Raw genomic sequence first — 12,864 nt, 5'->3', positions numbered from 1 at the left:
TCCAAAAGTTAACATTGCACAGGCCTTTAGATTAGAATGACCACAAAATATATGTTAATCTCAAAAAAATTATAGGAGTAGTTTGTCGCAGCGTAAAACATGTCACTTCCTGTTGCCAATAGGTGGCGCTATGACTATAACTGAATGTGGGCATGTAGATCTGTTAAGGGCAGAAGTTTTATCTAACATGTGAAGTTTGGGGCAGATTGGACATTGTATGTCTGAGTTACAGCAACTTCCTTTTTCATGGTGAAACATCGAAATTTGTCAGGCCGCCATGGACACGCCCTTTAACGAAATCTAAAGATCTTCGCAATTTAACATCGCAAAGGGCTTAAGATTAAACTGACCAGGTTTGGTGTTGATCTGAATAAATCTCTAGGAGGAGTTCGTTAAAGTACAACCCCTGAAAATGGCAAAAACAACGCCAATTTTGCAGAGAAAATTCTAAATAACCGACTTCCTGTTGGGATTCGGATTTCGTACCAAGAGACTTTTTTGTAGGTATTGGTGTGTTAAATGTGTATACTGATTTTTGTACATGTACGTGAAACATAGCTCGAGGCGCACTCTGTTGAAAGTGTATAGGTGGCGCTATCGAGCCATTTTGCCACACCTGATGGAATTTTGGCCTTCAGATGTGTTCAAGCCAGGACTCTTATCACACATGTGCAGTTTGGGGAAGATCGGACATTTTATGCCTGAGTTATAACATATTTTATTCCCATGGCAAGACATCGAACTTCGTGACGGCGCCATGGACACGCCTTTTAACGAAAACTCAAGATCTTCACAACTTAACATTGCACAGGCCTTTAGATTAGACTGACCACAAAAAATACATTGATGTCATAAAATTTCTAGGAGTAGTTCATCGCAGTGTAAAATATGTCACTTCCTGTTGCCAATAGGTGGCGCTATGACTATAACTAAATATGGGCATGTCAATCTGTTCAGGCCAGGAGTCTCATCAAACATGTGAAGTTTGGGGCAGATTGGTCATTGTATGTCTGAGTTATAGCAACTTCCTGTTTCATGGCGAATCATCAAAATTCGCCAGGCCGCCACGGACACGCCCATTAACGAAAACTCAAAAGCTTCGCAATTTAACATCGCAAAGGCCTTCAGATTAGGCATACCAAATTTGGTGTTGATCTGAATGAATCTCTAGGAGGAGTTCGTTAAAATACAACGCATGGAAATGACAAAAATTACACAAAATTTGCTCATAATATTAGAAATAACCGACTTCCTGTTGGGTTTCGGATTTTGCTCCAAGAGACTTTTTTGTAGGTATTGGAGAGTTACATGTGTATACCGATTTTCATACATGTACATGAAACGTAGCTCGAGGCGCACACAGTTGAACGTGTATAGGTGGCGCTGTTGAGCCATTTTGCCACACCCACTTCTGAAACCCATATCAGACGTAAATTTTCGCCAGTTCTGAGGTGTGTGCAAAGTTTCATGACTTTTCGAGCATGTTTAGGCCCTCAAAAATCCGATTCATTTTGGAGAAGAAGAATAATAATAATAAATATAGCTGCAAGCAGCGATGTCGGGCTCAAGCCATCAATGCAACGCTACCCCCGGTGGCATCAGGAAAACTGTGCCCAGCGGGCATAAGCATTTACAGTAACCCTCTGACAATACAATTTTAAGGGATGTGGCAGTTAAAGGGTTAATCCGACCAATCTAGACTTTGAAATCACATACACAGAACAATATATATAACTTTAGTAACACATTATTTTTATATTTATAAAAAAATTATAAGGTGTGCATTATAGCCATCACCTATATGAACACATTACAATTGTTTTGTGACTGCAAGTCTTTCTTCTCAAATGCTATTGAGCTTCAAATTTGCATTTGAGCCCATGTGAAATAGTAGCATAATTTACATATGACTTACAGTTTGTTGTAATAAATATCAAACATTCAAATTAATTGTGCATTATAGCTGTCACCTAGATGAACAATTACAGTTGTTTTTGAAAGTCATTCTCTTCAAATGCTACTGACGTTAGAAAAGTGTATAACAATATCACATGTAACTTTAGAGACCGTCCCTAAATTTGAGACTCTCGAATGTCCAATGTCAAGACAGCTTTATGCCTGTTTTTTTTTTTTCTTTCTTTAGTTTTCTTTTCTCTGTGCCGGATTGCTGATGTCCTATACCCAGGCATAGATGTCCATCCATCAATTACAAACATTCAGCCGCAAACATGTGGTGTGATCTGTCACGAGCGCGGATGGGAGAATGGCGCATGTTTTTTTTCTTTTTTTTTTTTTTTTTTGAGCAACTGGGATGGTGCCCCTTCTGGGATTTGGTGCCCTGCGAATACTGCATACTCTGCATATAGGGAGCGGCGGTACTATCTGGAAGATATATTCCTCAAACCATCGTACAAGAAGTGGTGATGCTAGTCCTTCAAGAATCGCTCAAAAGCTATTTAAGTGTACAGTTTCCTTTTATTGCATCTTGAAATAAATATTTCTGAATTCTGAATCAAACTGGGTTGTGTTTATTTATTTATTTATTTTATGAGACAACTGAGACTTTAATCTCCTTTGTAATATATGTGCTTTTAAACCAAGAACAATTTATTTATAGATTTATTACTGCTTTATAATGACTATTATTAAGCGAAAAGGCTTTATAATCATGAACTATTTACTAATGCTTAGCTAATGAGTGCCATTATTATAAAGTGTTACCAATGCATTTACTAATGTTAACAAATTAGACATTATTTTACAGTGTTACCAAATCCTTAAATAATTTATTAGTGTTTTGTAATGATTTTAATAACCTATAAGCATTTGTGAAATAGTTTTGCTTGCATTGCAGCTTTATCTGTCAGTTTAAGAGTTTTACTGTTACATCCATGAGATTAATAAATGTCATGTCACGTCACAGTTTGTCATAGGTCAGTATCAAATGAGTTTTAAATTATTATTTGCAGCATAAATAAGGATTATTAGGATGTTTTTAAATCCCTAAAACTGCCAGAAAAGGATAAGGCCTAAGAGATTTCTTAACCTGTAATGAAAGGAAAAAAACGCCACCATTAGCAACAACAAAAACAATAACAATTTAAAATACAGATATTTTTTTCCTGATTATTAAAGGGATGATTAGGTCTCTCTCTCTCTCTCTCTCTCTCTGCCAGACAGCCCCTCCCTACAGTCCACACACACTGTCAGTCACCAAAAATTCACAGTCACCAACCCCCTCACACTCCCCCTCCCTCTCCCCCTCCCTTTCCTCACACAGACAGAGTGGCCAGAGTGAGATCATGTCAGTTGAGAAGTCTGACAGTTTTCACATTTTCTTTTACCCATACAGTGTTGTAAAGTCGTGAAACTATGCATATTTCCTCAGAATGATTTGATATCTGTATGAAAAAATGCTTTGAAGTGTTTGGAAGCTGCAATTTAAAAATACAAGACAATTAATGTTTCCCTTTTTTACTGTCATTTCAAAAAATCACCACGACAAAACCGTTCAAGCTAACCAAAATCTGTTCGCAATTTAAGTTCCTCGATGTTTTTTCTTCATGTAGACAAAGTTTGGTGTGTATAGTGTACTTCCCCTGTGAGGAGTATTCATTAATTCACAACTGTAAAATCTCAAAAAATACACATTAAAATCAAAATAGCCGACTTCCTGTTGGTCGTAGCTGATAACTGTGAATTAGAAAGTTGTCCGTCTTGATAAGAACAATTTATGTACCAAGTTTGGTGTCTGTAGCTAAAACTAACCCCCCCACTTTTGACAAAAGGTGGCGCTATAGAGTGCCTCATTCACGCCCTTTTAAAAGCTTTTGCCATTGTCTAGCTATCACTAATACTGATATGTGTTTTGAGTTTCATGTAAATCTGAGGTTGTTATCTGCCTCAAAATCACCATAACAGAATATTCAAGTTTGACACGTTGCCATGGCAACACTATATCAGATATCAATATCCCCACAACAGATTTTCATCGGCCGTGTTTTGTCATTATTCTGATGAAGTTTTAAGCAAATCGAGTAAAAATAAGATGCTGAATTCAAAGCATTTGGAAAATGACACACTTCCTGCTGCCAGTTGGTGGCGCTATAACGTTGACTCTTAATAGTCACATATATACAATCGGTATCATACAACGAACAAACCCATGAAGTTTGATCAAATTCAGGAAATGTATGTGGATGTTATTAGACATTTCCTGTTTCTCATTTCTCGCCATAAGTTCCACGCCTCGCCACGGGCAAACCGTTCGAGATATCAAAAATCCCCTCGCAATTTTTCATCCTCAATGTCTTGAGATCATGTTCACCGAGTTTCGTGGCGAACGGGTTGAAAACCTCAGAGGAGTATTTCAAATTCCAGAGCATGCTTTTTTTAAACAGCCCTGAATAGCTGATTTCCTGTTGGGCGGAGCCTATGACATAAAGTGTGAAAGTTGTTCAGCTCAATGAGATCTATAAGTCTACTGAGTTTCATATAAATACATGCAAGTGTGTGTGAGCTATGGTTCAAGATTTCTGACTGTGTTCCAGGGGGCGCTGTAGAGCCCCTGTGCCACGCCCGGGTCCCAGCCTCTGCGGCGTCCTGATGGCCGCAGATTCCAATGTGTGTGCCAATTTTCAAGAGTTTTTGAGCATGTTAAGGCCCCCAAAAACCCCCGGAAGGTTTAATAAAAAATAAAAATAATAATAATAATAATAACAAGAATAATCCTTAGAAGAACAATAGGGCTCTTCGCCCCTTCGGGCTTGAGCCCTAAATATAGCTGCAAGCAGCGATGGCGGGCTCAAGCCACCAATGCCATCACCACCCCGGTGGCATCAGGTAAACTGTGCCCAGCGGGCACATGCATTCACAATATCCCTCTGGCAGTGAGGTTTTAAAGGATAGAGGGGAGCGTAGAGGGGAGCGTGCATTTGCAGTGGCTGGGCCACGACTCTGGAATACCCTGCCTTTAGAGATCAGACTGGCCCCTTCCTTGTCTATTTTTAAATCTTTGCTAAAAACTTTTTTATTTTCCTTAGTGTACTGACTACTGTGTTATGCTACATTTTGAAATGGGTGGTTTTAAATTTTTTGTCTGGTCTATTTTTATGTATGTGTAATATTCTTGCTCTTATGTTAAAGCACTTTGGTCAGCCAGGAGGCTGTTGTAAATGCGCTATACAAATAAATTGAACTTGAACTAGAACTTGAACTTGATATGGCAGTTAAAGGGTTAATCCGAATCATCTAGACTTTAAAATCACATTCACAGAACAATATATATATATATATATATATATATATAACTTTAGTAACACTTTACAATAAGATTTCATTTATAAACATTATGTTAACATGAACAATATTTATATAGCATTCATTCATGTCAGTTAATATTCCAAACTTAAACATTAAAACATTGTTTTATTGTGATTTTTTTCCAAGCACATTTTACCAATTCCAAACCATATCAATCTTAATAACTACCATTATTTTTTATTTAATCATTTATGAGTGCTATACAATAGTCCAGGAAAGCTGGAAGAGAAAAACAGGTCAAGAAGAACTGACAAAAGAATTGCAAAAGAATTAGGAATTAATGTGAAGATTAATTTTTAGTCAATTCTGCAAGACAGACTTTTCAGGAAAGGAGGTGGAATAAAAATGAGCTCCTAAATCTTAATCCCAGATTCTGGAAGATATATTCCTCAAACCATCGGACAAGAGAAGGTGGTGCTGGTCCTTCACGAGTCACTATAATCTGTTCATTAAGTCTATATATAAAGCCTTAATATATAGTATTTCACAATACTTCATGGTATTCTAATTAAATAATTTTTTGGAATCTTAGATCTCTCAGAACCTGACACATTGTAATTCTGAGACTCCAGGAAAGTGGCAGTTCTGTAAAATGTTGGCGCTGGAGACTAAATGCTCACTGATAGTTTCACACCTAATTCACTTAAAACACACACAAACACACACACACAGTGACAGAGGGACAGAGTGACATCAGATGTATGTTTTTTAATTTTCTGTCATCCATATAATGTTGTATAGCCATGAAACTATGCATATTTCCTCAGAATGACTTGTCTTCTATGTGTACATTTTTTTGAAGTGTTTAGAAGCTGCACTTTTTTTTACTGGTTCCTTTTTTACTATTATTTCAAAAAATCACCACGACAAAACCATTCAAGCTATCCAAAATTCATTCACACCTGTTCTGTAAGATTAATTCTTTAAACAGTGGTAAAAGAGGATGTGGTGCTGAACCTTCAAGAGTCACTCAAAACGTATCTGTCCATAAAGCCTATTAAGAATTATTCTTAATATACAGTTCACAATACTTCAGCTTGATATTCTAATTAAGTGAGGGTCATTTTATCAGTAAAATTCCTAAAATACATATTATTTTATTTGAAAGATTTCTATAAATGATTTAAATCATACTCGTTTCTCCAATAATTATTTAAAAGTAATCCTATAGCTCCCTCTGGTGGCCATTATAGGTACTAAGAATTGCAAGCTTGATTTATAAGTTATGATAGTTTTAATTTTATGCTGGCTCTTGAAAATGATAAAGCTATGAAACTTACTGTGCTTCCTTCAAATGAGGACTTCTACTTATATAAAAAATTATGAAGAGTCAGAATGAAAAATTTTAAAGATATAGTAAAATAACTATTGTATTTTTTATGTTACTTTAATAAATCTCTATGGCAACACCATTTAAGCTATCCTAAACCCATTCACAATTTAACATCTCAGTATATTGGCATCATGTTGAAAAAGGAGTATGGAGTAGTATGAAGAGGAGTATGAATTCATTTACAGGCTGATTTTATCATAAATCCACAATAAAATTTCTGAGTTCTGTATCAATCTGTGTTGTTGTTTGTTTATTTTTATCTTTTATTTTTCATAGGAAGATAACTGACCCTTTACTCTCCTTTTTAATAAATGTGCTTATAAACCAAGGACAAGCTATTTATAGCTGTATTTATAAACTGCTTACTACTGACTATTAATATTGGGACAAGGCTTTATAAAGCATGAACTGACTATTTACTAATGAGTGCAGTTATTATAAAGTGTTATCAATGCATTTGCTAATGTTAACAAATTAGACATTATTTTACAGTGTTATCAAATCCCTTAAATGATTCATAAGCATTTGTGAAAGTTCTGCTTGCATTACAGCTTAGTATTGATCTGTGAGCTGAACAGATTTACTGTTACATCCATGAGATTATGTAAATTAAAATAAATATAATGTCACAGGATGTCATAGGTCAGTATCAAATGAGTTTGAAATTATTATTTGCAGCACAAATAAGGTTTTTTTTAGGATTTTTAAAAATCCCTAAAACTGTCAGAAAAAGGTTAAGGCCTAAGCTATTTCTATGTGAGTGGCTAATTTTATTTTTGTTTTTATAATTGTAATACACAAACTATGAAATTATACAAAATGTATAAAAAGATAAATAAATAAATACGCACACATTAAAAAACATTATGTAAATTAAATTACATTATGTATTTTAACAGTGTTTTTATTAAACAAATTATTATATTCACTGTTTTTTTATATATAATGCATTTTAAGTCATTGTAAAGGCTATTGATGGCTTAGGTCTGCTTTTATAGTGACAACAACAACAACAACAACAAAAATTACAGTATATTAATACTTCTTTGCAAATTATTATTTGCAGCACAAATAAGGTTTTTTAGGATTTTTAAAAATCCCTAAAACTGTCAGAAAAGGATAAGGCTAAATTTATTTGTTTTTATAACTATAATGCATAAAATATGAAATTATACAAAATGTATAAAAAAGTACAACAGTTATTGTTTTCCAATGTTTTTTATTTATTTAATTTTTTTTTACATTTCAAAAAATTAGCCTACTGCAGTCATTCTAAACAGCTTGAACAAAACCTGTTAATATTTATTATAGACCACTGTAACTGTGTATAATCTAACAAACAAGTTTATTATGAAAATAAAAGTGTGTTCACCAGATAAATTGGACAATAAAGAAATTGCTAACAATAGTATAATAGAGCATGTTTTAGTTTTTTAGGCGTTTAGATGCAGAAATGGACAAATCAAATGTAAAATAAAATGTAATTGATTTAATTAAATATAGATTAATTCTTGTTAGAGCAAAATAATAAATAAATACACACATTAAAAAAGCAGCCAAGATTAATGAGTTTCATTTTTTATATAGATTAAAATTGAAGACAGAAGCAGCTGGTATATGCGGTCACTTAATATTCAAATCCAGTAGTTTTCGTTTATATTCGCCAAGCTATTATGTGTTTTGAAATAATCTTGTCCGTGATGTGTTCGTTCTTACGACGGAAGGCAGAATCCTGCAGCTCGAGAGATATATGTTATTCTGCCAGTCGCGCTTTCAAATAGTCTTACTCACTTAAACTGGTCACAAACACCTGCATTTAGCTCTTGTTGTGTTATAATTGGTGTATTGTGTGCATTTATGGCAATAATTAATTTTAAAAAGCTCTTAAACAAGAATAAATTCGTTTGTTTTGAACTTGAGACACTGTAAGCGCTGATCGGAGGCGGTGATTTCAGATAGACAGCAGCGAATATTTCATTTTCACACAAACAGTTCAAAAACATCTTGATTTAGCTCTTGGTGTGTTCTAATTGGTGAATTGTGTGATATCGCTGGAATACTTTATTTTTAATAGCTATATATCAAGAATAAACTCATTTTTTCTGAGCTCATCATTCCACAAGCTCATGCTCAGAGCGGTGATTCATCTCTCGTGTTACTCACGTATCACTGACCACACATCAATTATTAATTAGCCCTGACCTTGTAATAATCATATATGTTGCTTTAGCTTGTCAGTATGAATTAAATCCAAGTATTTATTTGTATTTTAACCGATTTAAAAGTGAAACCAAAAGAGAGTCTCCTCCCTTTTTTATTGCACCTAGGGGCGCTATTTCTCTCAGACAATGGAAGTCTGAAGCACATATACTCAAACAGAGGGACAGAGTGAGATGAGATGTCTGACAGTTTTTAAATTTTCTGTTATCCATACAGTGTTGTAAAGTCGTGAAACTATGCATATTTCCTCAGAATGACTTTTTCATCTGTATGAAAAAATTATTTGACGTGTTTGGAAGCTGCAATTTAAAAATACAATAATGATTCCCTTTGTAAGGTCATTTCAAAAAATCACCACGGCAAAACCATTCAAGCTATCCAAAATCCATTCACAATTTAAGTTCCTATCAGAAATACTGATGTGTGTTCAGAGTTTTGTGAAATTCTAAGTATGTTATTTGCCTCAAAATCACCTGAGAAGTATTCTAGTTTGACATGTTGCCACGGCAACAATTTTTTAGATATCAATATCCCCCTTGCAGATTTATATCGGCTGTGTTTTAACATTATTCTGATGAAGTTTGAAGCAAATCAAGTAATAATAAGATGCTGAATTCAAATCATTTTGAAAATGACACACTTCCTTCTGCCAGTTGGTGGCGCTATAACTTTGACTCCTAATAGTCACATATATGCGATCGACATCATACAACGAATAATCTGATGAAGTTTGATTAAAATCAGGAAATGTATGTGGATGGTATTAGACACTTCCTGTTTCTCATTTCTCGCCATAATTTCAACGCCTCGCCACGAGCAAACCGTTCGAGATATCAAAAATCCCCTGGCAATTTTTCATCCCCAGTGTCTTGAGATCATGTTGACCGAGTTTGGCGGCAATCGAGCAAAAAACCTATGACAAGTATTTCAAATTCCAGAGCATGCGCTTTTTACATAACTCTAAATAGCTGACATCCTGTTGCGTGGAGCCTATGACATGCAATACGAAAGTTGTTCGGCACGATGAGATCTATATGTGTACTGAGTTTCATATGCATATGTGTGAGTATGTGTGAGCTATACATCAACATTTCTGACTGTGTTCCAGGGGGCGCCGTAGAGCCACTGTGCCACGCCCGGGTCCCAGCTTCTGCAGGCTCCTAAAGGCCACAGATTCCAAAGTGTGCGCAAATTTTCAAGAGTTTTTGAGTATATTAAGGACCCCAAAAGCCCCCACAACTTTGACGAAAAATTTGAATACTAAACCCTAAATAGCCAACTTCCTGTTGGGCGGAGCCTATGATATGCAATACAAAAGTTGTTTGGATTGATGAGATTTATATGTGTACCGAGTTTCATACGTCTACGAGCAAGAATGTATGATATATGGCCCTCCATATTCCAGGGGGCGCTGTAGAGCCCCTGTGCCACGCCCGTGTATCAGTCTCTGCCCGGCCCTAATGGCCGCAGGTTCCAATCTGTGTGCCAATTTTCAAGACTTTTTAAGCATGTTAAGGGCCCCAAAAGCCCCCGAGACGTTGGAAAAAAATAATAATAATAATAATAATAATAATAATAATAATAATAATAATAATAAAAAATAATCCTAAGGAAAACAATAGGCCTCTCGCCCTTTGGGCTTGAGCCCTAATTAAAGCTGCAAGCAGCGATGAACGGGCCCTCGCACCCGGGCTCACCGGCAGCGAGTGGCTTTAGTAAATAGGTGAACGGTGAGAAACATGCATTTAAACTCATAAATATAAGTGGAATATATCAAAGTTTACTCCATATTTGTGCCAATCTTTGTGTTGCCAGTAGGTGGTGCTCTCATTATAATGGACTATTGGCCTTCAGATGTGTTCAGGGCAGGACTCTTATCGAAAATGTGAAGTTTGGGGAAGATCGAACAAATTATGCCTGAGTTACAACAACTTCTCTTGCTGTGGCAAGACATCAAATTTTGTCATGGCGCCATGGAAACGCCCTTTAACAAAAACTCAAGATCTCCAAAAGTTAACATTGCACAGGCCTTTAGATTAGACTGACCACAAAATATATGTTAATCTCAAAAAAATTATAGGAGTAGTTTGTCGCAGCGTAAAACATGTCACTTCCTGTTGCCAATAGGTGGTGCTATGACTATAACTGAATGTGGGCATGTAGATCTGTTCAGGTCAAGAGTCTTATCCAACATGTGAAGTTTGGGGCAGATTGGACATTGTATGTCTGAGTTACAGCAACTTCCTTTTTCATGGCGAAACAACGAAATTTGTCAGGCCGCCATGGACACGCCCTTTAACGAAATCTAAAGATCTTCGCAATTTAACATCGCAAAGTGCTTAAGATTACACTGACCAAGTTTGTTGTTGATCTGAATAAATCTCTAGGAGGAGTTCGTTAAAGTACAACCCTTGAAAATGGCAAAAACAACGCCAATTTTGCAGAGAAAATTCGAAATAACCGACTTCCTGTTGGGATTTGGATTTCGTGCGAAGAGACTTTTTTGTAGGTATTGCTGTGTTACATGTGTATACCGATTTTTGTAGATGTACGTGAAACATAGCTAGAGTCGCACTCTGTTGAAAGTGTATAGGTGGCGCTATCGAGCCATTTTGCCACACCTGATGGAATTTTGGCCTTCAGATGTGTTCAGGCCAGGACTCTTATCACACATGTGCAGTTTGGGGAAGATCGGACATTTTATGCCTGAGTTATAACATCTTTTATTCCCATGGCGAGACATCGAACTTCGTGACGGCGCCATGGACACGCCTTTTAACGAAAACTCAAGATCTTCACAACTTAACATCGCACAGGCCTTTAGATTAGACTGACCACCAAAAAGACATTGATGTCATAAAATTTCTAGGAGTAGTTCTTCGCAGCATAAAATATGACACTTCCTGTTGCCAATAGGTGGCGCTATGACTATAACTGCATATGGGCATGTCAATCTATTCTGTTCCAGAGTCTTATCAACCATGTGAAGTTTGGGGCAGATTGGACATTGTATGTCTGAGTTATAGCAACTTCATTTTTCATGGCGAGTCATCGAAATTCGCCAGGCCGCCACGGACACGCCCTTCAACGAAAACTCAAAATCTTCGCAATTTAACATCGCAAAGGCCTTTAGATTAGGCATACCAAATTTGGTGTTGATTTGAAGAAATCTCTAGGAGGAGTTCGTTAAAATACAACGCATGGAAATGGCAAAAATGACACAAAATTTGCTCATAATATTAAAAATAACCGACTTCCTGTTGGGTTTAGAATTTTGCTCCAAGAGTCTTTTTTGTAGGTATTCATGTGTTACATGTGTTTACCGATTTTCATACATGTACGTGAAATGTAGCTCGAGGCGCACACCGCTGAACGTGCATAGGTGGCGCTGTCGAGCCATTTTACCACGCCCACTTCTGAAACCCATATCAGACGTAAATTTTCGCCAGTTCGGAGGCGTGTGCAAAATTTGGTGACTTTTTGAACATGTTTAGGCCCTCAAAAATGCGATTCATTTTGGAGAAGCGGAATAATAATAATAATTAAAGCTGCAAGCAGCGATGAACGGGCCCTCGCACCCGGGCTCACCGCAATCGTGTGGCTTTAGTAAAAAGGTGAAGGTGAGAAATATGCATTTCAAATCGTAAATATAAGTGGAATATGTCAAAGTAATTTATATGCGTCAATTTTCCTGTTGCCAATAGGTGGCGCTATCATTATAATGGATTATTGGCCTTCAGATGTGTTCAGGCCAGGAGTCTTATCGAACATGTGCAGTTTGGGGAATATCGAACATTTCATGCCTGAGTTACAACAACTTCTTATTTCTTGGAGTAGTTCTTTGCAGTGTAAAACATGACACTTCCTGTTGCCAGCAGGTGGCGCTATGACTATGATTGAATATGGGCATGTAGATCTGTTAAGGGCAGAATTCTTATCTAACATGTGAAGTTTGAGGCAGATTGGACATTGTATGTCTGAGTTACAGC

The 12,864-nt window shown here is 36.3% G+C and overlaps 1 protein-coding gene across 4 annotated transcripts in view; it reads right to left on the bottom strand.

Moving 5' to 3' along the window:
- LOC113052681 (caskin-2-like) overlaps window positions 1–12,864 on the bottom strand; it is an 84,811-nt gene that overhangs the window by 2,118 nt on the left and 69,829 nt on the right. The window lies entirely within an intron of this gene.

This window comes from Carassius auratus, chromosome 3, assembly GCF_003368295.1.
Source record: "Carassius auratus strain Wakin chromosome 3, ASM336829v1, whole genome shotgun sequence".
In the NCBI taxonomy this organism is placed as follows: Eukaryota; Metazoa; Chordata; class Actinopteri; order Cypriniformes; family Cyprinidae; genus Carassius; species Carassius auratus.
This window is presented reverse-complemented; position numbering and strand designations above follow the sequence as displayed.